This window comes from Capra hircus, chromosome 1 (genome assembly GCF_001704415.2).
Source record: "Capra hircus breed San Clemente chromosome 1, ASM170441v1, whole genome shotgun sequence".
NCBI lineage: Eukaryota > Metazoa > Chordata > Mammalia > Artiodactyla > Bovidae > Capra > Capra hircus.
In genome coordinates this window covers 74,494,108-74,521,737 of record NC_030808.1, presented here as the reverse complement: position 1 = coordinate 74,521,737, position 27,630 = coordinate 74,494,108, and the positions used below count along the sequence as shown (strand labels likewise).

At 39.8% G+C, this 27,630-nt stretch overlaps 1 protein-coding gene and 1 long non-coding RNA gene across 2 annotated transcripts in view; one reads left to right on the top strand and one right to left on the bottom strand.

The window, feature by feature from the left end:
* The window catches only part of FGF12 (fibroblast growth factor 12), a 613,055-nt gene that overhangs the window by 520,092 nt on the left and 65,333 nt on the right, over positions 1 to 27,630 (bottom strand). The window lies entirely within an intron of this gene.
* On the top strand, positions 489 to 8,608 carry LOC106502093. Its single transcript, XR_001295670.2, has 3 exons — positions 489 to 510; positions 5,103 to 5,225; positions 8,324 to 8,608. It is a non-coding gene; the product is annotated as an uncharacterized LOC106502093 (long non-coding RNA).

Here is a 27,630-nt window from a genome sequence, read left to right as displayed (position 1 = left end):
GTAGAAGGGGCAAAGGTGGAAACAGTGACAGATTTCCTCTTCTCAGGCAGAGTGTGACAAACCTAAACAGTGTGTTGAAAGCAGAGACATCACTCTGCCGACAAAGGTCTGTATAGGCAAGGCTCTGGTCTTCCCAGTGGTCATGTACAGTTGTCAGAGCTGAACCCTAAAGAAGGCAGAGAGGAAAAGAATTGATGCCTTCAACTCCTGGACAGCCAGGCAATCAAGCCAGTCAATTTTAAAGGAAATCAACCCTGAATACTCACTGGAAGGACTGATGCTAAAGCTGAAGCTCTAGTATTTTGGTCACATGATGCAAACAGCTGATTCATTGGCAAAGTCCCTGATGCTTGGTAAGATTGAGGGCAGAAGGAGAAGAGGGTGTCTGTCAGAGCTAAGATGGCCAAACGACATCACCAAGGCAATGGACCTGAACTTGGGCAAACTTAGGGAAATGATGAGAGACAGGGAGGCCTGGCATGCTCGGTCCACAGGGTCGCAAACAGTCAGGTGAGTGAACAACAAAAATAAATGCATATTTCTGAATATTTTCTTAGGACAATTTCATAGATATGAAATTATGGGGTCAAAATATTTTAATACGAAAGTTACTTTCAAAAGCATAGCAATTCATACTCGGAAGTACAGTATAGAAAAGTATCTATTCTATCATCACCAACACTAGAGTAACATTAAAAAACCCTTTTGTTCAGTTTGATTAAAAAAGCACTAACAGGTTTAACTTGCTTATTTTAACTTGATTTCTAATTTATTCAGTTGAAATTTGTGTGCGACAATTGTAAAGTCACATGCAATTATAAGAAGTAATATAGAAAGTGCCCATGTACATTTCAACCAATTTTCTCCAATGGTAACATTTTTTAAAACTATTATAATATCTTATATCTATTATTATATATAATATTGTAATATTGATATTTATATAACCCACTGATCTCCTAAGTCTGAGTTGTCCTTCTGTGTGTATTTAGTTGTACATAATTTATATACTTTCATGTGTCCTCCACAACAATCAAAATACTCAATAGTGTTATCACTATAAGAATTTCTCACATTGCCCTTTTATAACCATACCCACCTTCCTTCCACCCACCCTAGCACTCCATCTTTAACCCTAGAAATCACCAACCTGTTCACTTCTAAAATGTTATATAAATGAATTTTTTTTTCACTCAGCCTTATTCAGTGGAAATCCACCCAGATTTTTGCATGTATCAATAGTTTGCTCTTTTTTATATTTGAGTAGTATTTCATAGTATGAATGTACCACATTTGATTGAGTCATTCACCTGTTAAAGGACATCTGAGCTATTTCCAATTTTTGGCTATTACAGATAAAACTGCTAAAAACAATTATGTACAGTTTTTGAATAAACATAGGTTTCCTTTCTCTGGAATAAAACTTAAGAATGTAATTGCAAGGTATACGGTTCAATGTTTAGTCTTATTTAAAAAGCTGCCAAACTCTCTTCCAGAGTGACTGTACAACTTTTTATTACCACCAGCAATAAATGAATGAATCAATTTTTCCACATCTTTGCTACCATTTGGCATTGTTGTTATTTTTTATTTTTGCCATTTTGGTACGTATAGAGGATATGTTACTGGCTTTTGAACACAGGGGCTTCCTGGGTAGCTCAAATGGTAAACAATCTGCCTGCAATGCGGGAGACCTGGGTTCGATTTCTGGGTTGGGAAGATCCCCTGGAGAAGGGCATGGCAACCCACTCCAGTATTCTTGCCTGGAGAATTCTATGAACAGAAGAGCCTGGCGGGCTACAGTCCGTGGGGTCACAAAGAGCTGGACATGACTGAGCAACTAACACTTTAACATTCACTTTCTTGAACACAGAGCTAAGAATCAGATATTGGGACTGTCTGCCATGAATTTTCTGTGTTATCCTGAGCAAGTCATTTCCTCTCTGGGATATAGTTTCCCTACACATAAACTAGAGAATTTTGAACAGTCCTTTCAATTTTAACTTTCTGTGAACCTAGGATAAAAATAGACTTCTATGATCATGAAGGCTTAGTACCTAGAAAGCATTTGTAAATTATACTTCTAACAGAAAAAATATTACTTACTGAGTAGGAAATAATCTTTCTTTAAAACCAGGTTACATGTGAACCTTAGGACTATCCCCCTGTCCCTAAATAATCCACAGCATAGAGTAAGTTTATTTACTTCCTCTAAGATGAACTCCAAGAAAGTCGCCCCATTGTCCCTCCTGGTAGTAGAAATCACCCAATCTCCACGACAACTTCATCTATACTTACCTATGAAGACTCTTTACTCTAAAGAATTTGAAATGCTAGGTAGATATTACTAAATAGGTTTCAGAAGTGCCTCATGGCATAGAAAAGGGATACCAGCGATTTCAAGAAAGCCAAATACTGCTTCTGCAAAAATGAACTCAGGGTCAGATAAGAATAGATTTGATGCTAGACCTATGATGGTTTGTGTCCATGCTGCAGCTTAGAAGGTGATTAAAAACTAGCTCTCCTTCATCACTTGGCTCCCAGACTTCAAGTGTGGCTTGAAAATAACATGCCAATAAACTTCTTTATTGAACCTTTGAGCATCATTCTAGTCTATGGATACAAAGAGGTAGAAAGGAAAATGACAGAGAAGGAAAATAATAAAAACATAATGTCGAAGAAACCTAAGTGGCTAATCCTATGTAGTCTTCTGTAGGTTCCTTCCTTAGGATCACATTGGTGCCTGGTACAGGCACAGATTTCCGGGATCCACTGCTGACTGTTTGAAGCACAGTCTTAGAGGGTAGAATCTAAGGGCATGTTCCTTGAGCAAGGTCTCCAGGTGATTCTGAGTAGCAACCCAGGGTCATCCCATGGCCTAGCCTTTGGGAACTACTAATATAGAGATATACTTTTATTTTACAGACAGAGAAGTCAGGGCAAGAAAGAATTCCCACCCCGCCCCCCCCCCCAGGAAGTCAAGGCCATACATTCAATAACTAGCAAAGGTAACTTTTGTTACCCACAGAGGAGCCTGGTGGGCTGCCATCCATGGGGTCGCACAGAGTCGGACACGATTGAAGCGACTTAGCAGCAGCAGCAGCAGCCTGTACACTTAATCCTTTGTGAGAGGTGGTTTCTAACAACAACAACAACAAAATTCACTTTTTTTTTTTTTTTTTTCAGGAAACTAAGGTCCAGCCTGTTTCTAAACTTCATCCATCCCACAGATGAGGCTAGGGCTATATTTCACACCTGCAGGCTCATTTTCAGTCCTTGTTTACTTTCAAAATTTTGTCTCACCATGTTTTGAAACAATATACTCAATTGGCCCCAGTCCTTGTTCTGGAGTTCATAAATGTCAAGTTCTTGTTAGCAGCCCATTCTTTATTTCACCCCCCAGCCCAGTTCCCAAGCTGTGGCCACTTTTTTGCCTTTTTTTTTTTTTTTTTTTTTTTCCTCACAACAGGGATATTTTTCTGCTAATCTACCTCATAATTCCAATGTCATCTGTCCATTTGCTGACCTTAACTTTTTTCAGTTCCCCTTTCATGGGTTGAAATGGGAGTCTGGTGGGCTACAGTCCAGGGGACCGCAAAGAGTCAGACATGACTTAGCAACTAAACAACAACAGGCGAGAGGCTGAACCCATTACTCTCATGACAATTGTCCAGATGTTTGAACTTGGCCCACCCCAAAGCACCTATCATTACATTTGGCCTATTGTGATGTAATGCTACAACTGCTTAACAATAACTGAAAATCATGTTAACATCATTTGTTCATCAGATTGAGCTCCTATTTGCACCCAAAGCTATATAATTTTCCCAAACCCTTGTACCAGACGAGCTGACAAGACTAGCACCAGGATGCTTCAGTCTACTCATTTCTGTACATCTTGCTGAAAGTGACCTAGTCTAGCTGATCTTGAGCTCTGGCAAATTAGCACTATGTGGTAATTGCCCATATTCTCTATTAGACACAGCACAATGAAGGCAGGTGGCAACACCCATTATACTTACCATTGTATTTCTAGAGGTAAGGCAATAGAAAAGAAACTAGGAGACTCAAGAAAGAGCAAAAGCCTCTTCAGTAAATGATGGAATGTAAATCTGAAAAATTCTTTGAATATTTGTAGTGTGACTGGGGGGAGGGACAGGAGCTCATCAGCAAGTAGAATCTTAAAATTCCAGGCATCTGGCTCCAGCAGCAATCCTTTTATTCACTTGGTAAATCACTGAACTGCTCATTTCAGCTTCTGTGTTACAAAAGAACACAACTCATAGTTCTCTCAGGAGAGCCATGAACACAAATTAGCAAATCTTTACCCAATCATCTGAAAATGAACTGAGCTAAATAGCTTTACACATACATTTTCTCCTGGAACTGTAGATGACACTCACTACATGGTACATGGCGTTCCTTTACCACCATCTAAGCCAGATTGGAAAGGAATGAGAAGGTGTGCTTTCGCTAGGAAAAAGTGAGTAGTAATTGAGGAGCCAAGCAGGAATGCAAACACCCACTTAGACTTTTATTTTAACTGATGTATGTATTTTACCCATTAAACCATAATATAACAATTTTGCTTATCTGTGGGCAAAAAGAAATGATTCTGCCTAAAGGAAAAACACTGCCAGGGAGCCCAAAACCATTCCATTTTGGTCAGAAGGCTCATTATTTTCCCCCCAGTAAGTACATATCTATAAAATTCTGTTGCCATTAAGTTTCAAATGCCAAGAAGGCAAGAGATTAGTTAGCTATGTATGGCCAGTTCTCCTGTGAGATAGCAAGCATAAGGTGCTTCAAGCTTTCCTTTGCACATAATTAATGCTTGGTAACTGCTAGGGATATTTCACTGTCCTAGAAAAGAGGTATTTAAATTGGCAAACACTTGTAGAGCACTTTACAAAGGACAGAGCTCTTCTTAATTTGATTCCGGTCCATTGAATACCCACGAAAACTCTCAGAGGTAAATATCATCATCCCCATTTTACAACTAAAGAAGTTAAGATTTGAAAGTGTATTTGTTTCCTAGAACATCCATAACAAAGTACCACAAACTAGATGGCTTAAAACAGCAGAAATGTGCTCTCTTACAGTTCTGGAGGCCTTAAGTCTGAAAGCAGGGCATGGCCACAGTTGGTTCCTTCTGGAGGTTCTGAGGGAGTCAGTTCCTGCCTTCTGGTGATTGCCAGCCGTCCTTGGTGTTCCTTGGCACACAGGTACAGTGTTCCAGTCTCTGCTTTTGTCTTCACTTGGTGTTTCCTTGTGTCCTCTCCTCCTCTTATGAGGACACCAGTCATTGAATTTCAGGCCAATTCTAATCTAGAAGGACCTCATCTTAATTGCCTGATTAACCTTACAAAGACCCTATTTCCAAGAAAGATCACCTTCTGAGTGTCTGAACAGACATGAATTTGGGGGAGACACCATACAACCCCAAATCATACAGCTCACAGGTTGTGGAGCTGAAACCCAAACAAAGGTCTATAGGGCTCACATTCAAACCACATACTTTTTCCATTAGGTTATGTTGCCCAGGTCACCAAGTCGGGATGTGCAGCTGAGCATGGGAGTCATCCTGTTTCACCTTACAAAGAGACCTTGCTTCATTTGACTTGTTCTAAATGACAATAGTTAACACAGCTTTATTGACTATGCCAAAGCCTTTGACTGTGTGGATCACAATAAACTCTGGAAAATTCTGAAAGAGATGGGAATACCAGACCACCTGACCTGCCTCTTGAGAAACCTATATGCAGGTCAGAAAGCAACAGTTAGAACTGGACATGGAACAACAGACTGGTTCCAAATAGGAAAAGGAGTACGTCAAGGCTATATATTGTCACCCTGCTTATTTAACTTATATGCAGAGTACATCATGAGAAACATTCGGCTGGAAGAAGCACAGGCTGGAATTTTGCTGGGAGAAATATCAATAACCTTAGATATGCAGATGATACTGCCCTTATGGCAAAGAGTGAAGAGGAACTAAAAAGCCTCTTGATGAAAGTGAAAGAGGAGAGTGAAAAAGTTGGCTTAAAGCTCAACATTCAGAAAACGAAGATCATGGCATCTGGTCCCATCACTTCATGGGAAATAGATGGGGAAAGAGTGGAAACAGTGTCAGACTTTATTTTTTGGGGCTCCAAAATCCCTGCGGATGGTGATTGCAGCCAGGAAATTAAAAGACACTTACTCCTTGGAAGAAAAGTTACGACCAACCTAGATAGCATATTCAAAAGCAGAGACATTACTTTGCCAACAAAGGTCCGTCTAGTCAAGGTTATGGTTTTTCCAGTAGTCATGTATGGATGTGAGAGTTGGACTGTGAAGAAAGCTGAGCACCGAAGAATCGATGCTTTTGAACTGTGGTGCTAGAGAAGACTCTTGAGAGTCCCTTGGACTGCAAGGAGATCCAACTGGTCCATCCTAAAGGAGATGAGTCCTGGGTGTTCATTGGAAGGACTGATGCTGAAGCAGAAACTCCAATACTTTGGCCACCTCATGCGAAGAGTTGACTCATTGGAAAAGACTCTGATGCTGGGAGGGATTGTGGGCAGGAGGAGAAGGGGACGACAGAGGATGAGATGGCTGGAAGGCATCACTGACTCAATGGATATGAGTTTGGGTGAACTCCGGGAGTTGGTGATAGACAGGGAGGCCTGGCATGCTGTGATTCATGGGGTCACAAAGAGTCGGACACATCTGAGCGACTGAACTGAGCTGAACTGAACTGAACAGAGTATTAAATACCTGTACAGTCCCCTACGCAGCCAACAGCAGCTTCGTTCAGCCACCAACAGAAAGCTCAGAGTCATTGTGCTCATGAGCCTCCAGAGTCACGCCTAACCATCACTCCCAATAATCACTCTCATATCTCAGTGTCTCTTCATGTATCTTTATGTTCAAGCAAGATGAGTTTCCTGACTGCCCCATACTCTCTTCTGCCTTTTCATAGGTTATATCCTTATTTATTCTCCTGTAATGAAATGTCCTTCCGCTCAGTCCATATCTGCATGCTCAAAATCTATTTAATTCCAAATTCATTCCTAAAAGCCCATGCCAGGTATATATTTCTCTATGCTTTCAGTTCCCAAGCACTGCCTCTTTGCTTTAAGATGGTATTAACCAAAATATAATTGAAATAATATTTTCCTTCCTTCCTCTCTTTGTATATATAGTACTTGCACATATACATGTATGCATATACAAACATGCATACACATGCTGTACATATCTGCATATGTGGGAATGTGCACACACACAAACACCTAGCTCCAAAAGTAGATGTCAAACTCTTAGATAGGAAGACTCACGTCTCTTTCTCAGAGTGGATATAGCAGTATATCCTACTAGGAAGGTGTTCAATAAATCGTTGATAAATGAATAAATGACTTTATATATATATATATAAGAATGAAATAATTGTGAGATATTAAACAACTGATTATAAGTATAAGCTCATACTTAATAAATAATGAGAATTTTTTAAAAAATACCATGACCTATTACTGCTGCTGCTAAGTCATTTCAGTCGTGTCTGACTCTGTGAGACCCCATAGATGGCACCCCACCAGGCTCCCCCATCCCTGGGATTCTCTAGGCAAGAACACTGCAGTGGGTTGCCATTTCCTTCTCCAATGCATGCAAGTGAAAAGTGAAAGTGAAGTTGCTCAGTCATGTCCGACTCTTAGCGACCCCATGGACGGCAGCCCACCAGGCTCCTCTATCCATGGGATTTTCCAGGCAAGAGTACTGGAGTGGGGTGCCATTGCCTTCTCCTATTACTACAATCCTAAAATAAATGGAAAATTCTTATAATTTAAAACAACCGAGAGTTACAACATGGTTGTAGGAGCTGTCCAAATCACTCAGCTTCTGTTTCAGTATTTAGAATGTTAGAGTTTTTCCAAGTACCTCCGGACTCCTGTCTTCTTCCTGTAGGCCAGGCCTAGTTGTGTTTAAGAATCTCCTTGTCAAAATCATTAAAATCCCCACGGAATTTGTTGTTAAAATTGATGGTATATATTTCATGCAGTATTACTGCTTTACTTAAGTACAACCTAACAGAGGCCTGTGGATTTTGCAGTGCTTCTTTGCAAACATTAATAACGTGGCATTGAATTCCCTAGGTATACCAGGACCTAGGAGTGCTAGACCTTAATGAATTTGTATAAAGCTTGTGACTTGGCCTGAGGTTGTGTATACACTAAGCCAGAAATAAAAGAGGATGATCAGTTATTTGATATCATTTAAGTTGATAAATTCATTCTTTAACATCTCAGCCACACATTTTTTTCTTTCTGTTCTTTTTTAGGTGGAGGGGATTTATTGTAATCAGGTGGCCATCATCTTAGAGCTACAGAGATGTTATCCTCAGCATTCATGAGGAAGTGTGCATAAGATGTAGAATGGATTTTCTTTCAATTAGTGGAATCATATAATCTCATGATACGACCTTAAAGATCATCTGGTTATTAACTCTTAATTGAAGATGTCTGTATCACAATATATCATACATTCTGTCCCTACCTCAAGGACATGATTTTTCTTTCTTGACAAATTCTACCAATTGACACTGTGTGTGCACTAAATCACTTCAGTCGTGCCTGACTCTGTGTGACCCTATGGACTGTAGCCTGCCAGATTCCTCTGTCCATGGGATTCTCCAAGCAAGAATACTGGAGTGGGTGACCATGCCCTCCTCTAGGGGATCTTCCTGACCCAGGGATCGAAGCTATTTCTCTTATGTTTCCTCCATTAGCTGGTGGGTTCTTTATCACTGGCACCACTGGGGAAGCCCATCAACTGTCGCTACCTGCAATGCAGTGAAGATTCTGATCCTGGGATCTGGAGGATAGATGGCACATATATACTGCAATAAATATTTATAAAATCTAAATCCAGGATATACTTAAGGTAAGGTAAGGTGAAGTCGCTCAGTCGTGTCCTACTCTTTGCGACCCCGTGGACTGTAACCTGCTAGGCTTCTCCGTCCATGGGATTCTCCAGGCAAGGCTACTGGAGTGGATTGCCATTTCCTTCTCCAAACAACTATGTACAGAAAATCACTTTATAAAATATGACTAGGATGATACCCTACAGATATTAGCTGCTGCTAAGTCGCTTCAGTCGTGTCTGACTCTGTGCGACCCCAGAGACGGCAGCCCACCAGGCTCCCCCATCCCTGGGGTTCTCCAGGCAAGAACACTGGAGTGGGTTGCCATTTCCTTCTCCAATGCATGAAAGTGAAAAGTGAAAGTGAAGTCACTCAGTCGCAACCAACTCCTAGCGACCCCATGGACTGTAGCCCACCAGGCTCCTCCATCCATGGGATATTTCAGGCAAGAGTACTGGAGTGGGGTGCCAATGCCTTCTCCCACAGATATTAGCACTAGTAGACTAAATACTCCTAGGTTGTTAGTTCTGAATATTTGGATATTTTGACATAACTGCCTTTTCCTATATGGTAGCCACTAGACACTCATGGCTACTTAAATTCAATTTGAAGTTCATTTTGTCAGTCTCACTTCAAGTCTCACATTCTAAGACTTCAAATAACCATGTGTGGCTAGTGGCTACTGTGTTGGATAGCACAGATACAGAACACTCCCATCACTGAAGAGTGTTCTATTAGACAGCACTGCACCATTGTCAACAACCAGTATAAACCATTAGCATTTCATGAGGGTGAAATCCACACAAGTCAACCCTTAACAAATGGTTTATAAATCTCTTCCAAGGTGACATTCCTAAACAAGTGTGGGTACAGATGAGTGTGTCAGAGTTGAGGTGATGGGGAGAAGAGCCATAGCTACTGGCTGCTCTGCCTGCTGAGTCCTTCTCTGTTATCAGGTGACCAAGCCATGCTGATCAGCAGAGGTGATTTGAAGGCACTGCACCCTAATGACTCAGACATCCAAGAGAAGAACAAAGATGTTATCAGCAGGTCTGTTCTAAAATCCTGCAGTGGTAGAATCTTCAATTGAAAGCACTAATGGAGACTAGCAGAGATACAGGGTGTTTGGAAAGGCAGAGAAAGAAGGGCAGTGGTGATGAGAGAGTGCTACTGGGAGGGAAGTGGCAGGAAATCAAAGACGAGCTATGCTGCACAGAATTACCTGGCAAACCACCTCTGGCCTGATTATCACGGGCTATCAGCTCAGCCCCACCGTGGATGACTGAGAGAACAGCTGATAAAAAGTTGTTTCGTTTATTCTTCCTTTTATAACATCTCTCTCTTGCTCCTTTTTCTTTGGATGAGGCAATGGAAATCTTGCTAAATGCTGACAATGCTTTTGGCTTTGTGATGACCCTTCAGCAATGCCAAGTTCCTCTTGCCCTCTTCTCAGGACTCCCATAATAGCTATGTTCTGCACCTCTCCTTGGACACCAAAGCCCGGGCTGTCTGGTATTTCCCTTAACCCTTTCACTTGCATGTCCTTTCAGCTTGAATACAACTGTAGGCTGTGGAGGACAGAATCTATGTCACATTGGTCTTGCTGACCCCTCACAGGTCTTAGCATAGTTTCCCAAACAGCTGGAACCAAAATGGCATTGCCCTTGCATGGCAGGCTCTGGAATTGGATGGCCTAGGTCTAAATTTCACCTCTGCTACTTGCTAACCATACCTTTCTTTCATAGAGAGACCTCCCTGCTCTAAGCCTCTGCTTCTTCTCTGTTAAATGGGGATAACTGTATTTCTAGGAAGTGATGGTAAAGTTTAACGGAGATAATGAAAGTAAAGCTCTTAACAGAGTATCCAAAACAAAGTAAAAACTCATAATGATCATTATTGGGAATTAAATAAATATTTATGTTTTATATAAATAAATAAATATATAAACAAATATATATAAATTTATATATTTTTATATAAATAAATTTTTCCTGTGCCTAATAATAGACATTTTAAAGCTAAGAGAGACCTTAAAATCTTCTTGCACAAACTCCATATTCTACATACAAGGAAACAGAGGTATACAGAGAACAGCACGTGCTTGCCCAAGTTCACAGGCCAAGCAGTAGCAGAGCAGGAGACTCAGCGTCAGATTGTCCGTCTCATCCGCTGCCTCTCTGAGATCCTATGGGTGTGCAGAATACACCATAGGCATTGTATGGGACAAAGTGTCAGGTGAGGGATTCTCTTTATCACACAAACCATATAAGGCCTACAAACAGTAGCAGATGCGTCATGGCCCATCACAGAGTCAGAGAATATATCTTGCCAAATGACAGAAAATGGCTACAATACCTTGGGAAGCCTGACTTTCAGATAGGTAACCTCAAGTGTCACACAAAATACTAAGGGTGGAGTCATTTTTCAAGGGGCTTCCCAAAAGACTCAGGTGGTAAAGAAATTGCTTGCAGTGTAGGAGATCTGAGTTCAATCCTTGGGTCAGGAAGATCCCCTGGAGAAGGGAATGGCAACCCACTCCAGTATTCTTGGTTGGAAAATTCCATGGACAGAGGAGTCTGGTAGGCTACAGCCAATGGGGTCCCAAAGAGAAGGAGATGACTGAAACAACTTAACATGCATTTTTCAAGGATTGAGGATTGAGCAGGATTGAGTGCTATCATATCAACACCATCCAATATGGATTTCTGAGCCCTTACTAAAAAAAATTTGTTTACTAAATGATAACATGTTTGCACTGACAATTAGACACTATTTCTGCTTTATTATATATGTTTGTATGTGTGTGCATATAAACACATATACATACACACACTGTATATATGCCTACAATTTTATTCTGTGCAGCAATCAAGAGATGCAAGCTCAGCTTTTAATAGTTGTTCCTAAAATTATTTGTGGGTCAGAACTATGAGGTTTTTGTAGAGGAAAAAGAAATAGGTGCTGGAAGTAGCATTTAATAACCTTTACCTTGTAAAGTGGGAAGTACTAATATAGCACAAATGATTAAGTTCCATACTTCTCTGGGCTTTCACTTACTCACAGGACAGTATGCACTTCAGCAGGCATGTCGTTGTTTAATCACTCAGTCACGTCCAGCTCTTTTCTGACTTCAGATTCTAGCCAGCCAGGCTCCTTTGTCCTTGCAATTTCCCAGGCAAGAATACTGGAGTGGGTTGCCATTTCCTTCTCCAGGAGATCTTCCTGACCCAGGGATCAAACTTGCGTCTCCTGCATTGGCAGGCGTTTTATAGCTCTTTCCTACCCGAGCCACACCTATATGACTTTAAATGAGTCCAGACACCCTAGAAGTGAAAATTTGACCACATTTTACTCAGAAGCAAATCAGGTATTGAGAAAATTTAAGGCAGGTGATTTGTCAAGCATCCCAGTAGCTGTTTCACAGGGTGTATGCTTTTCAAATGCTATGTATTTATTTATTGAATATTTTACTTATTTAACAGAGCTTCTATAGCACATACGCCTCAAGAATTAAAGTTGTCTTTGGTCTTTGCAGAGCCTACAACTGAAATCTTCAAAGCCTTTTTTTAATAGCTCTGTGTGTGTGTGTGTGTGTGTGTGTGTGTATCTCCAAGCACACTGTTCAGCTTCATTTCAGATGCAGGATCATAGGATACCAGAGCTGGAGGGGATCTTTTGGATTTCAGAGTGTCTTTGAAATTTTCTCTTAAGCAAAGAAAACCTTCAGATGCAAATTTAAAAGGAATCTTAATATACATAAGAAGAAAAAGCAATACATGGGGTCTTTGGGCTTATAAATCTTCAGTGTTTGTTGGAAAATACTTAACTGCTGAGAGAAACCCTGAAGCATCTTGTCTGAGTCTTCAATTCCAAGGGGCATATTTTGAGAACCAAGGGTACATTCTAATTTGATAAGGAGCCTGAGGCCCAGAAAGAGAAGTAACCAGCTAAGAGGGGAAGAGCTGAGTTTCTAAAGGGACAGCTTGCTTCCTGCTCAGTGCTTCTATAATAATATGCTGACTGGCTTTCATATTTGTAAGTGGACATCAAATGGCATGACATCTACAAATTGCAATCCCTTCCCAGCTAATTTGTGTATTGTGGAAGAGTGACACAGGGTCTCTCTCCAATGGCTCTTACCCAATTTCCCATGTTGACCAACATAAAAGGTCAGTTACAACTATTAGTAAATTTCTGGATATAACATTTTTCTCCTTTTAAACACAGCCTCAGCACTGAGAAAATTATAAACAGATATATTACTAAATCACTTATCTAATTGAAAAAATAATTGTCTACTGGTTTTTTTTACACTGATGGCCAATGCTACTATTAAATACTAATAAATTCTATAAACATCTAAGAGAGGGTAGCAGTGACTGGACACCTAATGACTCGGGGGGAGGAGGAGGGAAGATTGCATTAAAATGCGACCTGTAGCTTCATGTGCTCTGCAAACAAACTCAAATGTCAACTTGTTTCAAAATTACTGCCATTATATCCTAATAGCAAAACACCCACTGAGAAATACCTAGAGGAAATAATAAACAATAATAGCTCTTAGCAGTTGAATAATACATTTTGTCCATGGATTTGAAGTTCTTTGGAAGCATTCACTAATTAAGTTTCACCACATGCCCACAAGGTAGGTATTAGTTCCGTTTCATAGATGTGCTCATTTAGTATGAGTTAGAGCCCATGTTCCTGGGAGTTTGAAAAAAAATCCCACTGAAATAAAACATTTTCAGGTTCACTAGGCAATGCAGTGACAACATGGAAGCACCCCAAGTGATACCCAGGAGGCACTGAAGAATTTAATGCACACCCAAAACATCTCAAATAGAGGGAAACTTGATAAGAAAATCTGAACCCCTCAAGATGCAGAAATCAACCTCTAGTTACAAATGTGTTTAAAATATTAGAAGGCAAAAGCTTGCTGCAAGGGCTTTCATGGGTATATTTCACATATCACATATAAGTATAGATGGACTCCAAGAGAGGGAGGTTATCCAGAACCATTAAACCACAAGGTATTAGAAAAAGAAAGCTCCTAAGATTTGCAAATGTTTCTCCCTTGTTTTATAGGATGAGGAATGTGGCTCAAATGGTGGTGCAGTCAGGCCAGTTTGACATAGAATATGTTAAACCCTTGAGTACATAAATCAAAGTTTTGCTTAGTAAAAGTTCATTTTTGTTGATATAGATTTGTTCTAAATTATTGTTGCTCTTTAGTCACTCAGTCATGTCTGACTTGTTGCGACCCCATGGACTGCAGCACACCAGGCTTCCCTGTCCATGGGATTTTCCAAGCACGAATACTGGAGTGGTGAATTGGTAGTTGGCAAACTATCACCAATAGTCTAACTTTGTCCTGAAGCCTATATTTGCATAGTTTTTACATTTTCAAATGGCTGAAAATAATAAAGAGAATAATACATTGTGATAAGTGAAAATCATATGAAGTTCAAATTTTTGAGCTCATAAATAAAGCTTTACTAGAACACAGCTGTGCTCATCTGTTCATTGTCTGCACCAGCTTTCATGCCATGATGATAGAGTTAAGTAGTAGCAACAGAGAGCAGGTAGTTCACTGAGCCTCAAATAGTCACTGTTTAGAGCTTTATAGAAAAAGTTTGCTGAGAGATGTGGAAACATTCAGTACCAATATTAAACCTAACGAAATCTTAAAACTTAATGGATTAAACAGTCCCAGATTTGTTTAGAGAAAAAATGACGTACCTCAGAGATACGTTATATATTTATATGTACTTTTTATAAACTAGAGATAATCAAATTTTGACTTAGATCTTAGTTCTATTTACACACCCATGAGTTTATCAAACTGTTTCATTGACAATATAAAACATCTGAGAATTTTCCCTGATTTCTCAGCAGTCACCACCCTCTTCTCAAACTATACTTTTTCTATATGGTTCTTTACTGTTTAAAACATTTTCACATCCATCATTGCTATTTCCTTCTCCAATCATTCCATTAATCTCTCACAAAAATCTTACGAGATGTCAATGGAAAGAACTATTTTTGCTTTCCAGAGAGGGAAACTGAAGCTCAGAGCCTTCAGTTTCTGACTATCCTAAGAGTGCTGTGCCCTGAGCAAAAGATTCCTGCTCTGACCCAGAACCCAGGCCCTCCTGGGAAAGCAGCATTCCACCCGAGAGCGCAAGCACAGTCACAGCTCAGACGGGAAACACCAAAGATGAATACATGTGAGATGTTAAAAACACAAATTTTCATTCTCCCTATTTAGGTTTGTCTCTGAAAGGCTACTGTGGGAGGATTTTGTCTCTGTTTGGCTGGAGAGAGAGTTCAGGGGTACTTATAATTTTTTGTTTCAAATTTGTACCATGGACATGTATTACTTATGCAGAGAATAAGGTTTTTGTATTTCCAAACTAATATAGGATAACCAAGTGGCAGCATGTCCTGCCAGTGAGAACTGCCTCTTTCTATTTGAGGAAAGATTTCACATGGTTCCAGTTGTCCCCAAGGAAAAGAGAATTTCCAATTAAATGTTAATCTAAGGTCAGTGCAGCACTTGCCACAAAGCCCATTTTGATGGGCCACTTACTTGTAGCTTAAAGAAAATGACAGAGGACGTCACTGCTATCTGTCACTATGCCAGTCCTGGCACGCAACTGATGAGGGGCTTGAAAAAATGTCCTAATCTACCTGGAGTGCTATGCTTTTTTTTCTTTCCTTTTAGTCCTTTTTACCGCTAAATGCTGTAGTTTACAGAAAGACCAGCTATCAGTTACACTGTCTTACCAGTAGCAATTTGCCGGCAATACATTCACAATCATTATGTGTTTCTTTTTTTAAAATGTTGCACGAGAGTTTTCTGCACATAGCTGGAAATTGTGGTCATTTTTAAAAGTTAAGAATAGAGTTAAAATTATTAAGATAATTCTTTACTCTTCGAATCTTCTGAACATGTTGGGAATTCTCAAGAAGAGACAGATAATCTTGAGCTAGCTGGAATATATTTATTGATCCTGGGATGCTGGAGAATTTTAAAATTATGAACATTATGATTCAATGGACTACTGCAGATCATTTAGCCCAATTGTCTTAATCAGTGAGGAAACTGCCACCAAAGATGATTTTGTTCAATGTGAGTTCAAAAGCAAAAGTTATATATACATCCAATTTGCCTGCAATCTGGTCTCAACATACATTTTTAATCTTGTCCCCCATAAGATCTGCTTCATGTAAATATACCCACTATCCTTCAGCCTGCCCCGAACAACCATGTTATGCTTTTTCCTGCTTGTTCTTTCTGTAGGATAAGAAAGTTCTCTCTTATTTTTCATATTCATATCCTGTCCCCTCTTCAAGACTGTACTCCTTTGAATTCCTAACGTACTTTGTTGGTGGCCATTTCCAGTGCCACTTGCTTTTATTCATCCATACTTCTGATTTTTACTGTTTTATATGAATGATAGGATTATGAATAATTGATATTTTAAATTGTTGCCAGACCATATTTTTAAAACAGGAAAGACTGTTATACAGCAGAAGGCTTTTGGTGCCTACACTGTAATAAACAGCATCGATTAGCTCTCACAGAGTGGGTTGTGATGGTTCAGGAGTTTTCTTCTTTAGGGATCCTTGGACACTTAAGATATTTGAAGAGTAACTCAAAAAACCCTAGAACTTTTAGAGTCTAAAAGAGCCTAAAGGACCCACCAGGCCAAACTTCTAGTCTTATACTTAAATACCAAGGTCCAAAGAGGCAAAGTGACATAACCAGGACTAAAACTTGGGTTTCCTGTCATTTTACGCCCCTACTTTTTCCCACTGATCGTATTGCTTCCCCCAACAGCGTTTTTCAGCTGGTGATGTCTACTGCCAGAATGTTATATGTTTGGGCACTTTGCTCCTTTAAATATCATGAACAGAGAGTTTTAGAAGATTCCTCAGGAAACCACAACTTCACTATATATTTCAGTCAGGACATACCTCAGAGATCACAGAGACTTATCTGAATCCTCTAAGATTTTCAGACCTGGCCTTCAGCAGAGATGGGATGAAGCAGAGCCCACTTCACCCAGTCCTATCTCTAACCACAGTTGATGAAACTCTTATCATCTTTTTCATTAGTATTTGTAGAGCTGTTTTTTTGGACTCCCTTGTAATTTTATGTTGACTCCTATTTTATTGTGGTTTAACCATGAGTCACCAAAAATAAATTTTTATTTAATCAGTGACTCAACAAATGTTGTTAGTATATGTCAGTCACTATTCTAACCCCTAGGATGGTACAGTTACTTCTACTACTGTTAACAATCATATGATCAACAATGACTGTTAATGCTAAATGCTTACTGTATTCCAGGAACTGTATGAAGCATGTTACACACATAGTCTCACTAAATACGTTAAATGACTCACCCAAGGTCTAGGACCACAAGTAGGGATCAGAATTTGAACCCAAGTCAATCATCTTCTGAATTCCAAGCCTTTAAGAGGGCAGATTCTGCTCTTAAAGGATGTGTATCTAGTATCAGGGAGAGATTCTAGCACAATTACTGAAGCAATGTGGTGCAAGCTATCATTTAGGCAAGTAGATGGGGGCCACTGACCATGGAGGAAGGAACTCTAACTCTTCAGAGAGCAGTTAGCTAAATCTCTGAGGAATATAGGCCATTTGGGCAGAATCTTCAAGAATGACTAGGCACTCGTAAAGTAGACAAAAGAAAGAGGGCTTTGTGGATAGAGGGAACACTATGGGAAATGGTGCACTGTGTTAAACAAAAAATAGCAAGTTTGGGGGCCTCAAGACGTCTGGCATAACTGGAATAAGTGAGAAAATGGCTCCTGCTGAAGCTGAAGAGGCAGGCGGGGCCTTTGCAGGCTGAGCAGTGGAGTTGAGACCTCACCTGCAGGGACTGGATCATCAGTGAAGATTTTGAAGCACAGTGCCATGGCCAAATTGTAGATTAAGAAAGATCGCAGTGATGTGGACTATGGATTAAATAAGGCCAGAGAGAAAGGAATTAGGAAGATATCACAACTGCTCAATTGACAGAAAATGAGAACTTGAACTAAGATAGTGTTGATAGAAATAAAATACATACCAAAGGGATATTTATGAGACTGAATCAACTGAACTCTATGTCCAATTAGATATAAAGGGCTAAATTTTAAAAAAAGGAATCTAAGGTTATGCTCAGGTTTCCAGCTTAGATAATAAGAAGCTATTAAACTGGAAAGGTGGATCCAAAGTTGGAGAGGAAAGATCATGAGCCCCATTTAAGAAATGCTGACTTTGGTGTATGTGAGAAACATTCAGGTAGAGATGTCAAGATGACAGCCTACACTAGAATGGAGCGTCTGATATTTTTGGCAGAGAGGTGCCAAATGGGGAATTATTAGGACACAAGTGGTAATTAAAGCCAATTGCTTGTTCAACAAATATTTATTGTGCATCTATTATTATTCCAGAAACTAGTTTAAAAGGCAGGGATATGGCAGTTACAAAACTGGACAAAAAAGGAGCCTCGCCTTCTTGGAGTAAACAGTCTAATGGAAATTATGTTTTAAAGCACACAAATCAATCCATACTTACAAATTATGTTAAGTTCCACAGAGGAAAAATATAGAGTACCATAAAAAATAACAGGGGACATGTAATCTTGACTGGGGTTGGGGAGGGGGATGGTCAGGGAAGGATTTTCTGAGGTATGGAGCATTTAAGCTAAAGCCTACAGCTTGATACGGGGTTAGGTAAGTGAAAACCATTGCAAGTGGGAACTGGGTATGTAAAGATCTGAGACCAGAGCTGTTCAGTCTCTAAGTCGTGTCTGACTCTTTGTGACCCCATGGACTGTAGCCCGCCAGGCTCCTCTATCCAAGCGATTTCCCAGGCAAGTATACTGGAGTGGGCTGCCATTTCCTTATCCAGGGATCTTCCCTACCCAGGTATCAAACTCAAGTCTCCTGCACTGGCAGATGGATTCATTACCTCTGAGCCACCAGGGAAGCCTGAGGGCAGAGTTAGTTGTATGCAAAATACAGAAAGAAGGCTGATGAGGTTACAACACAATGCATCAGCCCAGGATAGAGAAAGAGGAAGAGGTGAGTTCAAGCAGATCTATTCATCAGAGAACGTCTGTATCTGTAGTTTGAGACACTGTCAGTCAATCAGTTAATCAGTCAATCAAAGCATGTGATACAGAAAATCACCATTTAATCAGAGAGGGAAGGGACTGAAAATTTTACCAAAAAAGCAGATTTATATAATTTCCAACATAGTATGATATCTAATAATAAGCCCCTTCTACTCAATTAAAATAAAGGAGCTGTTATTCATAGCTAATTTTTCCACTGTCAGTGTTCTCTTCTAGGAGGACAGAAGAGGGGACCATGAGGTATTTTGGTGAGACTAAAGATCTCACTGAATGAATAAACAAAATTTGGTATATCCACACAAAGGAATACATGAAAAGAAATGAAATGGCAATATACACTGCAACACAAATGAATTTAAAGACATTGTAAGTGAAATGAGCCAGGCACAAAAGGCCACATATTGTGTGATTCCATCAATATGAAATGCCCATAAGAGAAAAATCCTTCGAGACAAAAAGTAGAATGACGGTTGCCAAGAGAAACAGAGAGTGACTGCATAATGGATGTGAGGTTTTCTTCCACGGTGATGAAAATGTTCTGGGATCCAAGAGTGGTGATGGATGCACAATGCTATGAATATACTAAAACCCGCTGAATTGTATACTTTAAGAGGGTGAACTTTATGGTATGTGAATTATATACCAATAAAGCTGTTACTAAAAAAAAATCATATGGGACACCTTCCTGCCTTCTATTAGTCTCAAGAGGTGATAGGCAAAAGCATAAAGATTGACATATTCAGATAGCTAGCTTATATAGGATTTCACCAGAATTAATGTTTTAAAGCTGACATTACCTTTGATGAGCTGTGGTTGAATAAGTTATATCTATATTTAAGAATGACTGTGGAAGTTCAGTTCCATAAGATTAATTTTTTACCTGGAAAGATGATGGGAAAGCTTTCAGTAACCCATCACATAAATAAAGTGAAAAAGATAGAGTCCACGTGTCTCATAAAACATCGCTACTTACTGTCCTTGTAGAGGTACTATCAAGGAGTCTCTTCCCTTGTGCTGAATGATAAGGATGATAGATTAAAAATAAGGCAGAGATATAGCACAGTGGGGCTTTAAAGAGGATCTGGATTCTATTCCATATGGTCTATTTATCAATGAACCTGAAGATGTGTTTCACACACAATTTATCCTTCCAGTACTAACTAGTTTATTTCAGTCAAGAAAACCGAGAGGGATTTAAATCCATCCAACATTTTGAAAGCAGCCAAGGTAAGATTTAAATTTTAACATATTTCCAACTTCAGAAATGCAGTGACTTATCAAGTTGCTGAGTCCCCCTAATGTCAAATACTCAGAAAATACTGAGAAACAAGTAGTCTTGTCAATTTTTCAGTTTTCCCTTGACAGCTAATAATGAAAGACGGTTTACCTGGAATTCATATCAACATGGGGACCATGGCTTGACACTTTTATTTTAGACATTTAGGGGAAAATAGAAACATGAATATTGGTGGAGATTACATCAAACTAGCAAGCTCCTCAGAAAACAGGATACACATAAATGAATCAATAAATAGATAGGTGAGCTAGCAAACCAAGTAGAGAGCTGCTGAGGAAGTGTTAACTTAAAAATATTTATGAATAAAAACAGTATTTTATACATCTCAGAGTATTGTCATATCTATTATCAAATTTGATCTTCACATCTACTTTGTGAAATAAGCAGTGCAGAAAGAGCCCCTTTTCACAGAAGGAGGAAATCAGGCTTACCAGGGCAAGGCCAGTTTCTGCAGACCCACACTTCTGCACCAACTGGCATGTCCAGTTGCATGCCACCTCACGTCTTCTGATCTCAAGGTCAGTGTATTTCTAATGTGACACAGTATACTATCCTCATGTTGAGTACTGTTTTTATTATCACAGAATTAAAAGATACATACCATGGCTTATGGTATAATGAAAATGGTCTATGGTATAAAAACTGACTAGTGGCCTAGAAAATGATGTATTCTGAAAAACATTTGATTTTGTTAACTTTGTAATTGCTTTTATTTATTTTATAAAGAAAACAAATGCACTAAAACACCTACATAGACATGAAAAGAGTGTCTCATAGCACTATACGGTCAGATCTCAACTATCCATCCTTATAAGGACAAAGAATATCTAGAATTTTTTAAATCTCTTGCAATTTCAAATTCTCACATAAGTGGATGTTTTCTCTTTTGTCAGAAACAGACTATTTCTAAAAACCTACTAAACTTCCAGGTTTTACTGTTGTTGTTTTCTTCTCTCACTAGATAAGTACCTCCTGAATAAATGATAATTGCTTTGATTGAGGTTATTTACTGGTGTTTCTGCCTTCTGCTCCAAAATTTAGGAGAAATATTTTAAAAAGAGAGAAATGGCATCAGAAAGCAGCAAAAGGAAAAAATACTAGGGAAAAAATAATGCTTTCAGAAAGCAGAATAATTTATCCTGAGATAAGACTTTCAGTTGAGTAATACTCCAATGTGAACTAAACTTACAATATAGGATTAGAAGGCAATTAGGGATTTCCTCAAATGTGCAGTTGATTAATCTCCAAAATGGATTTTCAAGCAGATCAATGAACTCACTCTTGGAATTATTTCAAGTTATTATCTTTGGGGGACAGAACAGATGTTGAGTATGGAGAAAGGGGAATTTCAATCTTGAGCACTCACTGCATCATACTGAAAATCAGCACCACCAGGGTGTCCAAGTTAAAGGCTTTAAGTGGCTCTCCCCAGTTGGAGTTTTCTCAGCTCTCAGATCAATACAATGATAAGTGGCTACCATCTGATTTACCTGATAGTCCCCAGTGAAAAATTCATTATTACAACAAGTGATCTCATTTACCCTTCACCCGTCAACAGAGGATTAAAGAGAGCTCCCATCTGCAGCACATCCGTGAGTCATCTAAACAACTCACCTCATCTCCTTTGTGCCAACCTGTTATTTATTCCATTCTTGCATTTACTATACTTCATTGGAATAATTTAAGTTCATTTTCTCAATAGTCTGTAAGTTTCTTCCAAAGGAGATCTAAATATTCAACTTTGTATCATTAGCAACTACCACAGAGGAAATGTCCCATAAAAGCTCCTAAATGAAGCTAAAGTATTCATGACCTAAAGAATGCAATGTTATAGGTTAAAGAATAATGACTTTTTAAAAAATCTAAAATAAAGTAATGTGACCTATTACTACTATACATCTAATGGGACAATCCTGACTTTAAATATCCTGTCTTATCAACAAAGATTGATTGGCTAGGCAATACCATGATTTTTGAGAAAATACGAACAACATAGAAACAAAATGTAAATAACAGGTTTCACTGGTCAACATTTAATCCTAAAACAATGAATACAATGTTAAGTTAAACTTATTCCTAATGTCTCAAGTTGCCAAGAAGATTTTGGTGATCTAAACATAAAAAAAATTTTTTTTTCAGCTAAAATCTGTACATTTCTGTCCTTTATGGTCATAGAAACAGACATCTACCGGGAGCTCAAAGTGTAAATTCAGGGAAAACTCCAGAACACACACAAAAAACATCCAAATTCTAAGGTCTGTGAATTGGTAGAAACCCTAGTCCCATGGCTGGGGAACATAGCACACTGAGCTTCTCAGACTAACAGATATTTGTTGCAGCCTTTGGGTGGGGTTTTTGGGTTTTGTAAACTGGGCACCACACCAGCCAGGTGAAATTGTGTAGGTTACTTCTTACTGAACTGCAATTTCTCCTTTGTAAGATAAGGGACTTAGAAGGTATTTCTGAATGCCTTTTAGCTCTCGCATCCTATCAGTCCTTGAACTGTTTCACGTTATATAAAATGATGCAGGAGGTTGAGTGATAGTTTGCTGCTGCTGCTGCTAAGTCGCTTCAGTCGTGTCCGACTCTGTACGACCCCATAGACAGCAGCCCACCAGGCTCCCCCGTCCCTGGGATTCTCCAGTATTTGGATTGCCATTTCCTTCTCCAATGCATGAAAGTGAAAAGTGAAAGTGAAGTCGTGTCTGACTCCTAGCGACCCCATGGACTGCAGCCTACCAGGCTCCTCCATCCATGGGATTTTCCTGGCAAGAGAACTGGAGTGGGGTGCCGTTGCCTTCTCCATAACAAATAATAGACCCATCCTTTAATTTTCCCCTCCATTCCCTTGCCTTTGAAGACAAAAAACACCCAACCCCAAACCAAAATACTTTTCTTATAGGCAACTAATTTAATATGGACCAATAAAACATTGAGTCTAAAGCATTATTATTGCACAAAATGTGTTCAAACCACTGTTGCTTTGGGCCATTCTGGAATATGTACATCCTTTTGTCATACACAGAGCGTTAAGCAATTGACACGATACTTACATTCAAACAGAATTTACAGTTTGCCAAAGTACTCAAATACTGAATCTAATTTTATCCTCAAGAAATCTCCGATAGGATTCTTGGCATCAGACAGATAACGGAACTGAGGTCAGGCAACTAATAAATGTGGAGCCAAGATTCTATACTTAGTTTCAAATTCAGTATCATTCTGTATCGAAGCTCCCCGATGCTCCCCATACCTCCAGTCACACTATTCATAAAGAGGACTCTGCTAAGTGAGGGAAAGCTGATTAAAAGGTTTATATATTCATTCAAGAAATATTTGCCAGGTACCTACTCTGTGCAAGACCTTCTGCAAGATGTCAGGGAAAACCAGATTCCTCTGAGACCCTGACTTCCTGGTTCCCTTGCACTGAAGGAGAGATTGAAATGGATAAAACTATACGAGTTGGGCAGAAGCTATATGTGCCACAAAAAAATATAAGCAATGAGCTATGGGAGCACATTGTCTGAACAATCCATTCTGTTTATAAGAAGCAGAGAGAGCCTCTGGCATTTAGCTAGACCCTGAAGAGTAAATATTGCCACAAGCGGACATGGGAAGGGAAGGAATCCCAATGTGAAAAGAACAGTATGAGTGAGAGCTCAGATGGATGAGCATGCAAGTCTCAACTGGAGGCAGTTCTTCCGGCCAGTATGGGAAAGAAGAAGAGGGAATGGGTTCCAGTTTTGGGTTCCAGTTTGCTTCAGAGAAAGCCAGAGAAGCCTGAGGCTGAAAACTAAAACATCCTCCCTATGCTTTCATTCTCCAGGCTTTTCAAAGAGGATGCTCACTTGCTTGTGGCTTCAGAATATTTTTAAAGAATGCTTCTCACTCTGTTTTGTCCACTGTAGTAACATTGGTATCACTTGGCAACTTTGAGAAATGTACATTCTCAGGCCCTGGTCACAAACCAACCAAATCAAAAACTCTGGGGTAGGGTCCATAACTCTGTGTTCTAACAAATCCTATAGGTGATTCTGGTGCTTGCTCAAGTTTGAGAATCACTTCCTTAAAATATTTTTCCTGCTTATTAGTATGTGCCCCTTTTACCGTTAGGCATCCATTCTAGCCCCAAGCTACCTGACTCTCCTCCAAGTCTGCAGACTAATTCTGTGTGTGTGTATCAGTCTGCTGACCAAAGGTAAAATGGACTATTTGGGAATGAACTAAAAATTTATGCTCAGGTGCAGAGTCACTACTCTTCAGCACTGTTCAAGGGGAGATTTACACATCTCTTGCTGATTTAAGTAGATGTCATCTACGGCCCTGCTCTCCCTGGAATAAATGTCTTTTATGAAACTACTGTTAGCCATTCTATAACATATTTCAAATGGTTCACAAACAAGAATTGTGAACTATTCTCTATAGAACACTCCTGTCACATTCAAGTATGACAATTCTAGAGGAGAAACTGGGCCCATCCATTTTTTTCCCCTGTAATCTTCTGGTTTGGCTTAGAATTGTTCATAGTCTAGTTTGATAACTAATCACAAAGCTTTATGTCAGCACCGTGTAGTGATGTGTAGTGGTCACAGTTCTTATTTTCATGAAGTTAGTCTATTTCTTTGGAATGCTCAAAAAATGCTCTCACATTGCCCAGTCACCCCTAGGAGTTCTCCTGGTCCCTGTCTTAGGGAATTCCTTTCTGGAATGCTCACCCAGACTCACATTCTCTGCTAATAAACACCTGTCAAACCTGGGCTCAAATGCCACTATTTCTCACTCAGTTTAGTTCAGTTCAGTTCAGTCGCTCAGTAGTGTCTGACTCTTTGCGACCTCATGAATTGCAGCACACCAGGCCTCCCTGTGAAAGTGCTGTGCTCAATATGCCAGCAAATTTGGAAAACTCAGCAGTGGCGACAGGACTGGAAAAGGTCATTTTTCATTCCAATCCCTAAGAAAGGCAATGCCAAAGAATGCTCAAACTACCACACAATTGCACGCATCTCACATGCTAGTAAAGTAATGCTCAAAATTCTCCAAGCCAGGCTTCAGCAATATGTGAACTGTGAACTTCCTGATGTTCAAGCTGGTTTTAGAAAAGGCAGAGGAACCAGAGATCAAATTGCCAACATCCACTGGATCATGGAAAAAGCAAGAGAGTTCCAGAAAAACATCTATTTCTGCTTTATTGACTATGCCAAAGCCTTTGACTGTGTGGATCACAAGAAACTGTGGAAAATTCTGAAAGAGACGGGAATACCAGACCACCTGACCTGCCTCTTGAGAAACCCATATGCAGGTCAGGAAGCAACAGTTAGAACTGGACATGGAACAACAGACTGGTTCCAAACAGGAAAAGGAGTATGTCAAGGCTGTCTATTGTCACCCTGCTTATTTAACTTCTACGCAGAGTACATCATGAGAAACACTGGGCTGGAAGAAGCACAAGCTGGAATCAAGATTGCCGGGAGAAATATCAATAACCTCAGATATGCAGATAACACCACCCTTATGGCAGAAAGTGAAGAGGAACTAAAAAGCCTCTTGATGAAAGTGAAAGAGGAGAGTGAAAAAGTTGGCTTAAAGCTCAACATTCAGAAAACGAAGATCATGGCATCTGGTCCCATCACTTCATGGGAAATAGATGGGGAAAGAGTGGAAACAGTGTTAGACTTTATTTTTCTGGGCTCCAAAATCACTGCAGATGATGACTACAGCCATGAAATTAAAAGACACTTACTCCTTGGAAGGAAAGTTATGACCAACCTAGATAGCATATTGAAAAGCAGAGACATTACTTTGCCAACAAAGGTCTGTCTAGTCAAGGCTATGGTTTTTCCAGTGGTCATGTATGGATGTGAGAGTTGGATTGTGAAGAAGGCTGAGCACCGAAGAATTGATGCTTTTGAACTGTGGTGCTGGAGAAGACTCTTGAGAGTCCCTTGGACTGCAAGGAGATCCAACTGGTCCATTCTGAAGGAGATCAGCCCTGGGTGTTCTTTGGAAGGAATGATGCTAAAGCTGAAACTCCAGTACTTTGGCCACCTCATGCGAAGAGTTGACTCATTGGAAAAGACTCTGATGCTGGGAGGGATTGTGGGCAGGAGGAGAAGGGGACGACAGAGGATGAGTTGGCTGGATGGCATCACCGACTTGATGGATGTGAGTCTGAGTGAACTTCGGGAGTTGGTGATGGACAGGGAGGCCTGGCGTGCTGCGATTCATGGGGTTGCAAAGAGTCGGACACGACTGAGCGACTGAACTGAACTGAGGCCTCCCTGTCTATCACCAACTCCCAGAGTTCACCCAAACTCATGTCCATAGAGTCGGTGATGCCATCCAGCCATTTCATCCTCTGTCATCCCCTTCTCCTCCTGCCCCTAATTCCTCCCAGCATCAGAGTCTTTTCTAATGAGTCAACTCTTCGCATGAGGTGGCCAAAATATTGGAGTTTCAGCTTTAGCATCAGTCAACCAGATATAATATCTTGCTAGACAATACATCTCCGAGAATTATTTCTCTCTTACAGAGCTCTGTGGCTTTCTGCGAACACAGTGTGGATCTGTATTATTAAAAATATTCTAATTAGTTCCTGTATGCCCTGTAAGAAAACCCTGATGCAAATCATTTCTAATTAAGAAAAAGAAAATGCATCAAACATTTTAAAAAATGGAATAAATAAAACTCTTTCAATATCCATTCCTCATTCTGGACTTTTTTAATATGACAGTGCCACCTAAACTTTATAAAGATGCGAATGACCTCAGGGCTTTGCCATTGCCTAAAGAGACAGAGTATGTGACTTATGAATTTTAGATTTGGAAGGAGGTATGAAGGGACCTAGTGTCTTATGGAAGTCAGAAAGGCAAGTAAGAAGACTAGGAGTAATATATAGGTAATCTAGTTGTGCTTCCTGCTGCTGCTGCTAAGTCACTTCAGTCGTGTCCAACTCTGTGCGACCCCATAGACGGCAGCCCACCAGGCTCCCCTGTCCCTGGGATTCTCCAGGCAAGAACACTGGAGTAGGTTGCCATTTCCTTCTCTAATGCATGAAAGTGAAAAGTGAAGTCGCTCAGTCGTGTCCAACTTTTAGCGACCCCATGAACTGAAGTCTACCAGGCTCCTCCATCCTAGGTTCCCTTAATTAGTATTATTGGATAATATATTGTTACACTATCACACAGTAGAGAAAATTCTTTTTGAGATAATTGGTTACTGATAGAATATTTTTAGAGAAACAGAGTGTATTTGTTGTCTTTTGTTGCCAAGAATGGCTA